The 13,132-nt window shown below is 46.5% G+C and overlaps 1 long non-coding RNA gene across 1 annotated transcript; it reads right to left on the reverse strand.

The window, feature by feature from the left end:
• Nucleotides 1-10,005: 10,005 nt before the first annotated feature.
• LOC117074625 lies at nucleotides 10,006-12,086 on the reverse strand. Its single transcript, XR_004433646.1, has 2 exons — nucleotides 12,010-12,086; nucleotides 10,006-10,694 (listed from the first exon to the last, which is right to left on the reverse strand). It is a non-coding gene; the product is annotated as an uncharacterized LOC117074625 (long non-coding RNA).
• Nucleotides 12,087-13,132: the final 1,046 nt, after the last annotated feature.

Here is a 13,132-nt window from a genome sequence, read left to right on the forward strand (position 1 = left end):
TAGAGCCGCTGGCACATAGAGCTGCTGGCACACAGAAGTTGACAAAGCTTGCTTGGGTTGGGTAGGATGACACCCACAGATCGAAAAAAGGCAATGCTGGGATCTATCATTCCAAGGGGCAGATAATGCAGAAATCTCTGCGGTGGGTGAGGTAAACTGTCGTATCGTTCATAAACAGTTTGCTGCCTGTGCCCCTCTTCCCCAGGGAGCACATTTCCCTGCCGCATTGATGATGGCAGCCTTGGCCATGTGACTTGATTTGTCCATAAGATGTAAACCTTAAGAGCCATGGTTCACTATGCTCTCTTTCCTCTCTGCTGGGAGGAGAGACCACGTTCCAGACCCAGGCTGCTTTGTCCATCTAGATTCTGAAATGTAATTAATGTGCAGCAGGGCTGCAGCTGACCCTCAGGAGACATGCAGGATAAAAACAAAGGTGATACATAAGCCTCTGTTTTAAGCCCCTGGGATTTGTGGTTCATTGGTTATTGAGATATAACTTAGCCTATCCTGACTGACGTACTGGCACATACAAGCACTGACTTTTTCCTCCCAAGGAGATGTCCCTTGCTTGACACTGGCCAAAGGGAAGGTAAGTGCTTAATTTCAGTGTATGCGATTGGCAGTTAAGACAGTCATTCAGGTGTGTGTATGTGCCCACATACGTGTGTGTGTGTGTGCACATATGCCTATGTGACTGTGTGTGTACAGGTGGGGGATATAAGAGGAGAGAGAGGGGAAGGGAAAATGGAGAAGCCAGCCTGGGCATACACAGTACATGACAAAAACTATTTGTGGGCAGCTGACATTTTTCTACTAATAACTTTTTGTCTGTGGTTGAGAAGTTAAATAAACCATCTCTTTCACTCTGACCGCAGGAAACCTTGCTCCAAACCATAAGTCAGCCCTCCAGGCGCAGAGCGCCACCTTCTGGGCAGGCTAAGTCGGTGCACCTGCTTCTAATTTCAGCGGAGTACTTGCCGCAGAAGGCTGTTGGCTGACCCAGAGGACCTGGGACCCTGGGACCCAGCTGAGACCTTAGTGATCTCTGTACCTCACTGTACAGGCAGAGAAACCTAGGGCCATAGAGCCCTCAGCTGATACTCCTCCTATTCCCACAGTCTTTCAAGCTGGACTACACTCCTCTCAGAGGAGGCACCAGTAACCTCCCCATTGGAACCAGTGCCTTGGTCCCTTTGCCAGGTACAGGTGTCGTTGGGACTCGATGTAGACGGGTTGGATTCAGTTATTGCAAGGGGTGGGGAATGAGGAAGGGTTTGGTGGAGTTCAGGAAAGTCAACCTGGGTGGAGAGCAGGAGCTTTCCCTGCAATGGCTTCCATTTACTAAACAACTGCTACATAAAATGCAAGGCTCTCTACATTGTAGCCCCGGTCTCTGTAGGAAGAGAAGCACCACCTCTGTTTAATAACTAAGAAAACTGAAGCCTGGAGACGGTAACTTGCCCCGAGTTTTGTAGCTGATCAATCAAGCCTGAGTCAGTTTGGCTCAAAGAACTTAGACTGAGTCACAGTTTCTCTCAGGAAGCTCTCCATGCCTGTTGACTGCACAGGGCTTGTGGACAGGCAGCGCTCAGGAGGCACAGGCCACACGATGCCATGCATCAGAGAGTGAATGAGCTGCAGACATGGTAGAGTGCAGAAGGAGGGGGTTGCTGTACAGACAAATGGTGTGTACTGAAAGCAGGCCTTGGCCAGAGGTTGTGTTGGGGAAAGCGGCCACCCCCAAGCTAGGGTGAGGCCACTTCCTCTGAACCCGGCGGTAGTTTGAACATACAGGTTCTCCATCAGTACACCTGTAAGGACCTCTAAGTGCCACTCCCTGTGTTTGGGGAACAAACAGGTGGTGAGACAAGTGACTAAGTGATTGACAGAGTGTGATAATTCCTGGCCAGCTAAGTGCAGCTTACCACTAGACATCACCCAGGGAAGTCTATAGGACACTTAAATCTCCTCTGGGCTTCTGGACAAGGTGATACCTGAGAAAAGACCTCTGCCGTCTTTTCCCTTTAAGAACCACCACCATCACTAACCACTGTTGTTGAAGGAGCAGGGAGAAGTATGAAGTGCTGTTCTAGCTTTGGAAGGCCAGGAGATACTTGAGTGTGCTCCTGGGTTGTGAGGATATGGTGGCTTTGGCCTCTTGAAGGCAGGACAGGGGCTGCCAGGAAGACACCCTGGCAATGAAGCCTGTGCTGAAAATGAGTAAACCATGCTTATTGACCAGATAATCTGGCCACATGTCCCCTCTATGTCCATTGACCTTTGGTTGTGACTGAGCCTTTGGTATGTTTTTTGTTTGAAGGCTACTCTGGCTTCGTTTTAGCTCTGAAGCAAGGCCTTATCAAAAAAAAGAAACCACCGTTAGCAAGAAATCTCCAAGTGGAAGGTGATTCCTGAGAAGCATGAATTGTGCTGAAGGCCCATAAAACCTGTCTCAGGGGTGATTTCCATTGCCAACCTCAGAGGATTATCTTTAAATTATTTAAGGTAGTGGAGAGTTCTCACAGAGACTTCTCTAATTACCACTCAGACCCTAGTTGTCTTCTTGAAAAGACTCCTCTTGGCCCAATCTGGAAATAGAAGGAGCTTGTTATCAGCCCGTGTGAGCTGCAGGTGATCTTCTATCGGCATCTGCAGGTGAGTCATGAGACTCTACCTGGCCTTGGTACACCTTTTCACTAAGTGCTGGTGTTACAGGAAAGGGACCCCGGTCCAGACCCCAAGAAAGGGTTATTGGATCCTGTGCAGGAAAGAATTCAGGGTGAGTCCATAGAGTAAAGTGAAAGCAAGTTTACCAAGAAAGTAGAGGAATAAAAGAATGGCTACTCCATAGACAGAGCAACGCTGAGGGCTCCTGGTTGCCAATTTTTATGGTTATTTTTTGATTATAATGCTAAACAAGGGGTGGATTATTCATACTTCCTCCTTTTAGACCATGTTGGGTACTTCTTAACATTACCATGCGTTTATAACTGTCATGGCACTGGTGGGAGTGCAGCAGTGAGGACGACCGGAGGTCACTGTCATGGCCATCTCGGTTTTGGTGGGTTTTAGCTGGCTTGTTTACTGCAAGGTGTTTTATCAGCAAGGTCTTAATGACCTGTATCTTGTGCTCACCTCCTAGCTCATCCTGTGACTTAGAATGCCTTAACTGTCTGGGAATGTAGCCCAGTAGGTTTCAGCCTCATTTTACCCAGCTCCTATTCAAGATGGAGTTGCTCTAGTTCATACGCCTCTGATGCTGGTGCCTGCTGTTTTATTTGGTCTCTCCTACTTTACTCACTGTTCTCTGCTACTTGCCCTACAACCACGGGTCACCTGCCCCGAGGATGGCAAAGCCAGCGCTATTCTATCGACTGCTCCCAGTCTATACTAAGGAGAATCAAAATGAGCATCTTAAAAAACAAACAAAAAACCCCCAAGATTCTAATTTAACAACTCTCCTCACGGGGGCCCCAGTGATAACAGGGCACGATGGAAGACCAATGGGAAACTACTAAGATTATAGTCGCTGGTGACACTTTCCTGATTATTCACAAAGACAATAGCACGCACATATGCATGTGTACACGCAGATGAACACATGTACAGGCATGCATACATGCATGCACACACACACACGTATGCAAACACACACACTTTGCTCTCAGGGTACCAAGGCAAAGGCCACCACCCAAATCTAGTCTCATACGAAGAATGGAACAGGGACATTCAATGAAGACAAATGGAATGTGGCTTATTGCTTCCTATCACTCATAAAAATCACTGACCTCTCACCCTTTGCCATCAGAGAAACCCTAGCATGCACACTTGTTTCACCATTTATATTTTATTTCCTCCAGGCTATGAGGAGCAAGATAAAGTGCTTCTGGCCAGCTTCCAAAGAGGCCATAACCTGCATCTAGGCATTGCATTAGACATACCCAGAGTTCTCTTTCAACTACTGCAATGAAATCTAGATGAGATAAACCTCAGTCCTGCCTGCCCTGGAAAATATTCAGTTTAGCCATGGGAACCATAGTCAAAAGGATGGGTCTGTGTGAAAGACAGATCTATATTTGTTTGTTATTCTTAACATATTTTTTATTTTGAAGTAATTTTAGGTTTACAGAAAAATTGCAAAATAGTACAAAGCGGTTTTGTATATCTTTCTTCCAGTTTCTCTAATGTTGACTTTTTTCTTCTTTTTAAATTTTTAAAGGAATTTTATTTAATTTATTTTTAATTGACAAATAAATGTGGTGTATCTTTATTGTGTACAACAGAATGTTTTGAAATATGTATAAATTGTGGAATGGCTAAATTGAGCTAATTAACGTGTACCTTCACATATCATTTTTTTGTGTGTGAGGAGGACACAAAATCTACTCTTAGTGATTTTCAAGTATATAATACATTGTTAACTGTAGTCATCACTTGTAGGATAGATCTCTTGAACTTATTCCTCCTATCAAGCTGAAATTTTATATCGCTTTGACCAATATCTCCCCAGTCCTTCCCCAATGCCCAGCCTCTGGTAACCACTCTTCTACTTTCTGCTTCCATGAGTTTGACTTTCTAGTTCCCATATATAAGTAAATCATGTGGTATTTGTCTTTCTGTGCCAAGAATGATCTATATTTGACTCTCAGCTCTTTCAGCTGGCAAAGTTTATAACCTCCTTGGTTCCTGCTTTCCTCATTTGCAAAATTAAGTTTTTTACTTATATGGTAGTAATGTACATTATAGAAGATAAGTATTAAGATCCCAGTATAGTGCCTTGCTTATAGTAAGTAGTAAATTGCTGCTTACATGCACACACATACACAAACACACACACACACACACCTGGCCCCAGACTGTGGTTGTGTTGGTTCCCTGGAGGGAGGAAAGTTAGTCCTAAGCCCGGGCACTCTTCAAGCACAGATGCATGTTTTAGCTAAGCTTTCTCTGCGCCTCTATGCAGAAGAACCTGGGTGGCCTCAACCCCAAACTTACCTCTTTTAGGGTTTTCCATGATGATGACTCATTAGGTGAAGAGATAAAGCACAAAGATTCGCGTGAGTCACCTCATACAGTCAGAACTGAAGGAAGCTTAGAAATAGTTCAGGAAGTCCAACATTGCCATGTACAGATGAGGACACTGGGAAAAGGGAATGACTAGTCCAGGGTCCCGCAGGAGAACAGTGGAATAGCTAAGACAATACTCAGCTCTCATACACTCTGTCCAGGGCTCCTCATTCAGAGCTCCAATGTCTCCTAAGTCCACCGAAGATGAACATTCATGTCACACACATCATCAGCCCTTGGAGCAGAGGAGACTTGAGCCAAAGGGCTGCCTGGAGAGCCCAGGACAGAGAAAACGGTCCCCTTTTTATTTTATTTAAGAGTGAGATGGAAGCTGCATAGTCTAATTCCTGAGAGCTGACATAAAAATTCCAGAAGACAGAGGATGAAATACCAAGGGTCAGGAGTCTGGGGTAAAACAGTGACTGTTCTCTGCATATGAACAAGACCCCCAGACAACCACAGCATATGTAAACATGGCATGCCGAACTGGTAGCCCCAAAGTGACTGGGAGGAGTTTCAGCATAGCTGGGGTATAAGCCACGCCCAGGGCGTCTTCAGTGCCAGGCGTCTGTGATTCCCCCAGGAATGCCAGATTGCCAGGGCACATGTACAAACCTGCAGGAGATGGTGGAGCACACTGAAGCTGGCCGCACCCACAGGCAGGGCTTCCTTCAAAGGATGACCACCTGATGAATGCTGAAGCTTCATTGCAGAAATCCATTACCAGCTGGGGTCCCACTGCTCCCCATGCCCTGGGCATACATGGCAGGATGTGCACCTAGTAGTGGATCTCCCTTTGCTTGGGGCTTGTGGAGGAGGGTATGAGGGAAGGATAGAACACCACTGCTGTCAGAAACTCTGAGCTTCAAATTTAGGACTTGAAGTTCGAGTTATTCGAAGTTATTATAGCTTAGAAAGGTTAAGTTGGCCAAGATTAATACAAAAGTAAGGAAGAGGAGATTTGAGCCCAGGTCTGTCACACTCCAAGATACATAGGTGCTCTCTTTCCTGCACCCTACCATGCCATCTTCCATGGAATTTCTTTTTTTGGAGCAGAATAAAGAGAATATGTATACAAGCACTTCTCTGATGAAGGCACACTCCCTTCCAAGCCCTCAGCATCACACCCTTCATCCTGAGACCTCTGTTCTGTGGAAATTTCACTCAAGCCAGATGGTGAGACATCCTTGCTGGAATATGGCAGAGACCTGGAGAAAGGGGAGAGGACAAGTCACTAGGTCATGGGAGTAGAGTTGGACTTGATGCTCTCGGGCCATGCTCAACAGTGGGAATGACAGGGTGAGTATGTGTGTGCATCTGGGTGTCTGTGAGTGTGTGTCAGTGGGTGTAATCATATTTGAGTGTGATCGACAGGATGTGAGTGTGTGTCGGTGTGTAGTGAGCCCTCATGTGAAGGTTTATGAGCTGTATATTTGTGGGATTATGAGTGTGTGTGGGCAAACATGTGAATGTGCAAGAGTGTGCACAGGGCTGATACTCAGAAGTTACATGCTGGTCTGCGAGTGTAGATGGGTTATAATGGGCTGATGGGCATAAATGCTGGGCAACTTCCCTGTCCGTCAAGTCCCTGCTCCTGTAGGTGCTTCCTTGGCTTGTCAACCTCAGCATGCCCTTCCTTTCATGTGTTCTCCTGGTGGCGCATCATCTCCTCCTGCTTATGTGTTGCATCCTTATTTTTCTTTGAATGTGGAGTGCATCTGTGCTGCAGAAGTCCCCCACATCTTACCCTGGTGGGAGCTTTGTAAATGTCTGCTTATCTCTCTTTTTTATTTTATTTTATTTTTTATTATACTTTAAGTTCTAGGGTACATGTGCATAACGTTTATATCATGTATAACTCCCCAATGCAATCCCTCCCTCCTCCCCCCTCCCCATGATAGGCCCCAGTGTGTGATGTTCCCCTTCCCGAGTCCAAGTGATCTCATTGTTCAATGTCTGCTTATCTCAAAAGGCTCCAGGGAACATAGCCTGCCTCAAAAAGACATGGCTCACTTTACAAAGCAACAGGTAAAAATCACCATGAGCCAGGGCCACCCAGGACTGCCTTGAGGACAGGATTCATTGTGGGCAGGTGTCACGAAGGGGAAGATTCTGGAAGAGAAGGGCAACCACCAAATGGGGTACTTATACCCTAGACTAAATCTTGTTTCCCCATGAACACCTGCTCAGACCCTTTGCTCCACTTAACTGATCCTTGGCCCTTTCCTCAATATGTGCTGTGCTCCCTCACACCTTTGTGTCACTGAAGATCTGGAGCCCATGTCCTGAGGTTGGTGGGATAAGGGGAGGGTGCCATCTGCAGGCTTGCTGTTTGATCAGGACCTGGAGAACAGTCATCAAAGCGATAGCTGAAATCTATCCAACACCTGCTAGGGTCATGCTGTGCTTTCTTCTTCATTTCCGTTGTCTCATTGAACACTCCCCACCCCCATCAGCTCCAAGAGGCAGTTGTTTTCCCACTATACAGATGAGAAAAGTGAGACATAGAAAAGTTATGTGACTCGTTCCAGGTCACATGCAAAAGAAGGGTGGCTCTGGAATCCACACCCAGTGTGACAGGATTCAAAGAAGAATCAGCAAGATCACATACTTGTAGTCTTTTTCTCATCTGAGGGCATTTCTAGATTATGGCTGGCTCACTCTCATAGCATGTGTGCACACACGAGTGTATGCATGCACACGTGCATACCTGGAGATTATGATAATTAGTAGAGGAGAAAATTAAATGAAGCCTAGAGAGGAAAATGGAACCTCATGTTAAGCTGCTGAATCAAGTAGGGTAAGAGTCTGCACGAGCAAAATCTGGGAAAGATATCATATGGTACTTGAGCAAAGAGACATTTGGAGACTGCTCAATGATATATCTGAATGTGGGGAAATGTTTAAATCTTTACATCATGTTTTGGGAGTTCAGTTAAGATTTACTTAACTTTTCACTGCTTTTCTGTATCTAAGACTTGAGTTTCTGTTGAATGCAACATCTTGGGAAAAGAGTTAGGAGAAATAGGTCACAAAACTGGAGCCATCCCCCAAATTTCTGTGGTTTACAGCAGATGTGAGCAGCTGTGCTTTCCAACCACTCAGTCCTGGGGCTTAGATATGTACCAGAGGGCTGGCCCTCCTGAGCACACCTGGATCCCACAGCACTGGCTCCTGCTGTATCCAGTTCTGGGATGCTCTCTGTCCTAGCCAAATCCTACTGTCCTTCCACTAGAAACTGCAGCTTCTCCAGGTATTCATCACTGAACAGGCAAGTTCCTGGGAGCCCTGTAGTAGGTGCTATGACTACAGAGAGGACCAAGTTCTCCTTCCTCCCCTCAACAGCTCTTATTTTTCTCACTCTGTCTGTCTCCTCTGCATTCTGAGGGCGTAAGTGAGGTATTGTACCATTCATCATCCCTTCAGTAGATGCTTCCTTGTCTAATTGTTCTTTATAATCTTGAGTGAGACCCAGAACCCTGTGCTGTGTGTCTGTATCTCCACAGTGTCCACCACATTATGAGCAAACAAGAGAGGGTGCTTAATATGGGGTGCATTGATGCATGGTGCATGATAGATAAATGGATGGATGCATGGATGAATAGATGAGAAAAGTGTAGAAAGAGGTATGATGGAGGAAGAAGATCTCACCTGTCTGGGAAGCAATGGTAAAAGTTTTGGTTTTTAACTTTGCATTCTCTAGGGTCTGTAACATATGTTGGGATAATCTAGATTTTTAGTTTATATTATTGTCTTCTCTGGCTTTCTTTGGGTACTTCTGCTGGTTATCAGTGACTTCCCTGGTGCCCAGAGGCATGAAAGGGGAGGCAGATATAGGAGGATATTCCAATATATCAATCTGTGGACTATTTTTTAAGAGAGGGGTCTAGTGGAGAAACTTGGGAGTGGTTATTTGAAATAGTAGAAACCAGAAGTTTGGATTCCCTGTGGGTCTGCATTATTTGGTCACTTCAATCCCCCAGGAATTTAGATAATTGAAAGCAGAATGGCAGTGGGGGAAAATTGCTCAAGAGAATCCCCAAACAGAAATAATGGGAGCTGATATTTTGATCAAATATTTACTGTCAGGCGTGTGTGTTGGGTATGCAGTGTTTGCATAGACTGTCTCCTGTTTACACATTTGGTTAGCTTAAAGAAACTTTGGCTTTTTCTTTTGGGAGAATTTTCAAGGCCTTATCTCAACTCTCTTCAGCCCTTGGAGTGTGCCCTACGAGTTAGAACTTACCTGCCTCAATCCTTTTCCTCTACTGTGTAGGTCTTTTTGGCAGGCTCTCTTGCTCTGTCTTGGCCTAGAAGAATGGATTTTCCTTGCACATGTTCTCTGGGTGGGCACTGTCTCCCCCTGGTTCTTTGTTGCATCCTCATTTTCTGTGAATGTGGTGTACATCTGTGTTGCAGAAGTCCTCACCTCTTCTTCTGGTAGAAGACTTGTAAATATCTGGGCATCTCAGAAGGCTCCTCCCCGTGCCTTCTCCTGCATCTGCATCCCATACTTGGCTCTGCTTGGGCGTTGGGTTGGGAGCAGAATAAAAAATCTGCAGAAATGCAGCCAGGCGCGGTGGCTCACGCTTGTAATCCCAGCACTTTGGGAGGCCAAGGTGGGCAGATCATGAGGTCAGGAGATCGAGACCATCCTGGTTAACACTGTGAAACCCCGTCTCTACTAAAAATACAAAAAAAAAAAAAAAAGCTGGGCATGGTGGCGGGCTCCTGTAATCCCAGCTACTTGGGAGTCTGAGGCAGGAGAATGGTGTGAACCCGGGAGGCGAAGCTTGCAGTGAGCTGAGATCGTGCCACTGCACTCCAGCCTGGGCGACCGAGCGAGACTCTGTAAAAAAAAAAAAAAATCTGCAGAAATGCTACATTTTCAAATGACAAAAAAAAAGACAAAATCATCAGACCAAGACACTCATGCCAGAGGAATTCTATTTTAATTGTTTGAAAACAGGAGCTGAGGAGAAGCGTGGTAGGAGAAGATGTCTGGGCATGCCGCTCATGTTTCCAGCAGGGCAATGCAGATGCATGTCAGGAAAGATGATTAGATAGTTTAGAACCAGATCCTTGTCTGAGATAGAAACTGCAGCTGCTAATTAAGAAGAGTAGAGCTCGAGGAAGCCGCCGGCCTGGTGCTGCCTCTCCCCCAGGTGTGAAGTGTGGCTGCATACAGAAGCATTGGTGAGCAGGGCTTTGCTTGGCTTGTGGAGTGTAAGATACTGGCCCAGAAGGAACTTCATGCTCTGTTTTTCCTGGGGGCTTGCCTCTGATCACATGCCCAGGGCTTACTTCTGCTTGGACTTCTGGCACTGCTGAGGGGGTGGGCACTTGGGGGCACAGGGCTCCTGGCACTTGGGTGGGGGCTGGCAAGGCTGCTTGGTCTGCTGGGGAGGCGGGCAGCACTGCTGGGGAGGGGGACAGCACTGTTGAGGTGGGGGGCAGCACTGCTGGGGTGGGGGGCAGCACTGCTGGGGAGGGGGACAGCACTGTTGAGGAGGGGGGCAGCACTGCTTTTGTGGGGGGCAGCACTGCTGGGGTGGGGGGCAGCATTGCTGCGGGGGAGCACACTGCTTCTGCTTCTGCTGAGACATTCTGGGCTGGACTTGCAACTGGAAACAAAAAGACACAGAAATGAGGAACACTTGAGCCGCAGAGAGACCCTAAGCCCAGGTGAACCCCCTGTCACATTCATGTCCTGCTCTACTTTTACTTTGCCCTGATCCCTTCACAGATTTAAGAGCAGTGTGTGTGTGTGCATGTGTAAACTTTGAGTGTTTACCAGCTATTTCAACTCTTTTCAAGATGAACAAAGAAACATGGAAGGAAGGCAAGATAGGAAAGGAGGAAGGGAGGGAGGGAGGGAAAACAGAAATGATAGGAGGGGAAGAAAAGAAAGAAAAACTTAAAAAAAGGGAAGAAAAGGGAGAGAGAAGAAAAGAAAGAGTAAGAATGAAAGAGCAAACCGTTGCATCCTGTTATAGCCAAACCTGTGGCATCTGGAATAAATTACCTGGGATTGGAGTTCTGGCTCAATCATTTATTAACTATATGATTTTGAACAACTTACTAAGGTTTTCCATACTTACCTCTCTTAGAGTTGGTGCAAAAATTAAATGAGTGTATAAAAACACATACTTAAATCTATGCATGCATACATAAACTCATGTGTAGGTTTATATGTACCGATACACACATACAGAATACTAGCACATCATGAGCACAATATAAGAGTTGTCATTTGTTAAATAAATTCATAAGAAATGTAAAAGGAGCATCTTAACCACTCACTAAAGCAGTTTATAAAGCAAAAACTCTAGAGACAGATGAAATGGACCATCTAGCTTGCGTCTCTCAATTACAGTTAGGGAAAGCAGACCTCACAGAGGGAAGGAATGGCTTCACAACCACTTGGCACAAATGGTGGGAAAAGAGATCTCCTGATTCCCAGAACAGAGCCTTCCGTGGTGCCACATCATCTTGTCCCTGCTGCCTTTTGCTCCATGGACCTCCACACCTCTGCTATCCCGAGGGAGTCTGTTCTCTTTCTTCCCTGCATTCTCTTTTCTCTGAAAGAACAGCCCTTCCAGTTGCTCTGTCCAGAGCTGATCTCTCCTCTCCTACTGGTTACCTCTTAGCACCTGACAAGATGCAACACCCACACCATGCCAGCAGCATCCCTGAGATACTGACCCTCTGGTAGACACCCCCCTCCCCTTCTCCCTGCTCAGCCCAGCCTCCCACACTTCTCTGCTGGATAACTTGCTGGACTCAAGACAGGTTTGTCACAAATGATATGGAAAAAAGAGGTGCCCCAAAGAGGCCATCCTTTCTGACCACCACCAAGAGAATCAGCCCAGTCCATAGTTGGTTAGGGATGCAGGTAAGGCGAGGCTGCTGTGAGAGGTACTACCTTTAGAGACTTACCGAGGTTCACCAGCGACCGGAGCAGATAGGTGCGGAGGGGTTTGGGATGCTCTGAGCCTGTCTACCTATTATATACCTCTCATCGCTGCCTGAGGCCATGAGGTGGCCCAGGATTGGGGTGTCCTAATTAGTCTCTAGTCACAATAGGATCCACCTGTCCTTCCTCAAATTTTAGGTTTTACTCACCCCCAGGGCTGGCATGGCGGGATTTGGAGATGACAGTGCCTTCACCCTCCCCTTGCCCCACTTCCCCATCATTTTATGAGGACTGGCTTCCTTGGATTTCCAAACCCACTCATGACTTTTGACTTAGATCCCTGGCATCTAGATGGTCCCAAGCAAGCATTCCGACCATGCTGGGTGTGAGGGTATGAGGGCAGTGTTTTGGGATGTTCTGGTTGGCAGAGAGGAGGTGGTGGGATGGGCGGCTTATGCAGGTAACATAAGAAAAACAGCTGAGGGGGCAAATGGCTCTCTTGGAAACCTACCACACTCAGCAAAGTTATGACTTTGACTTAACCTAGGCTCAGAGTCACATTCAGCTTGAACTGGTGGGAAGACGAGGCAAGGGCCTTTCGTTTTTTACCTATTGTTATTTATACAAGAAATGGCCGTTGCCACTCTCTGTCTGCTCTGCTATTGGGAAAATCATTAGGCCCCATTTGGGGAAACTGGGTGGTTACAGTAGACAGTGCTTATCTCTATATCTCCCTATATAGATCACATATACATACGACTCCAGGGTTCTCAGGGAAATGATTATCATAAGGTGGAGGGGGTGGGGAAAACTAAGAAGCATTGCATTAGAGTGAGCTCATGGTGGAGTCACAGTGGCTGGGTTCTGGGTTCTGAGCTCCCAGGGCCCCAGTCCTGGTTCTTCCTCCTCACTTCTGTTAGAAGTTCCAGGACAAAGAAGGGAGGCACGGGATACAGAGTTGGATGCTTCCCATACCTGGCAAAGGATGGAGCTCATCTCTAAAAATTTCCCAGGTGGTGCTCAGACTGAGGCTCTGCCTTTTACCAGTTGGGTGACCTTGGCAACCAAATGTTTTTGCACTTCAATTTTCTCACCTGTTAAAGAGGGTAACAGCACCATTCTGCATGTCAGTTGTAAGGATTAAAA

Source organism: Trachypithecus francoisi, unplaced genomic scaffold (assembly GCF_009764315.1).
Source record: "Trachypithecus francoisi isolate TF-2019V2 unplaced genomic scaffold, Tfra_2.0 Lachesis_group5, whole genome shotgun sequence".
Classification (NCBI taxonomy): domain Eukaryota; kingdom Metazoa; phylum Chordata; class Mammalia; order Primates; family Cercopithecidae; genus Trachypithecus; species Trachypithecus francoisi.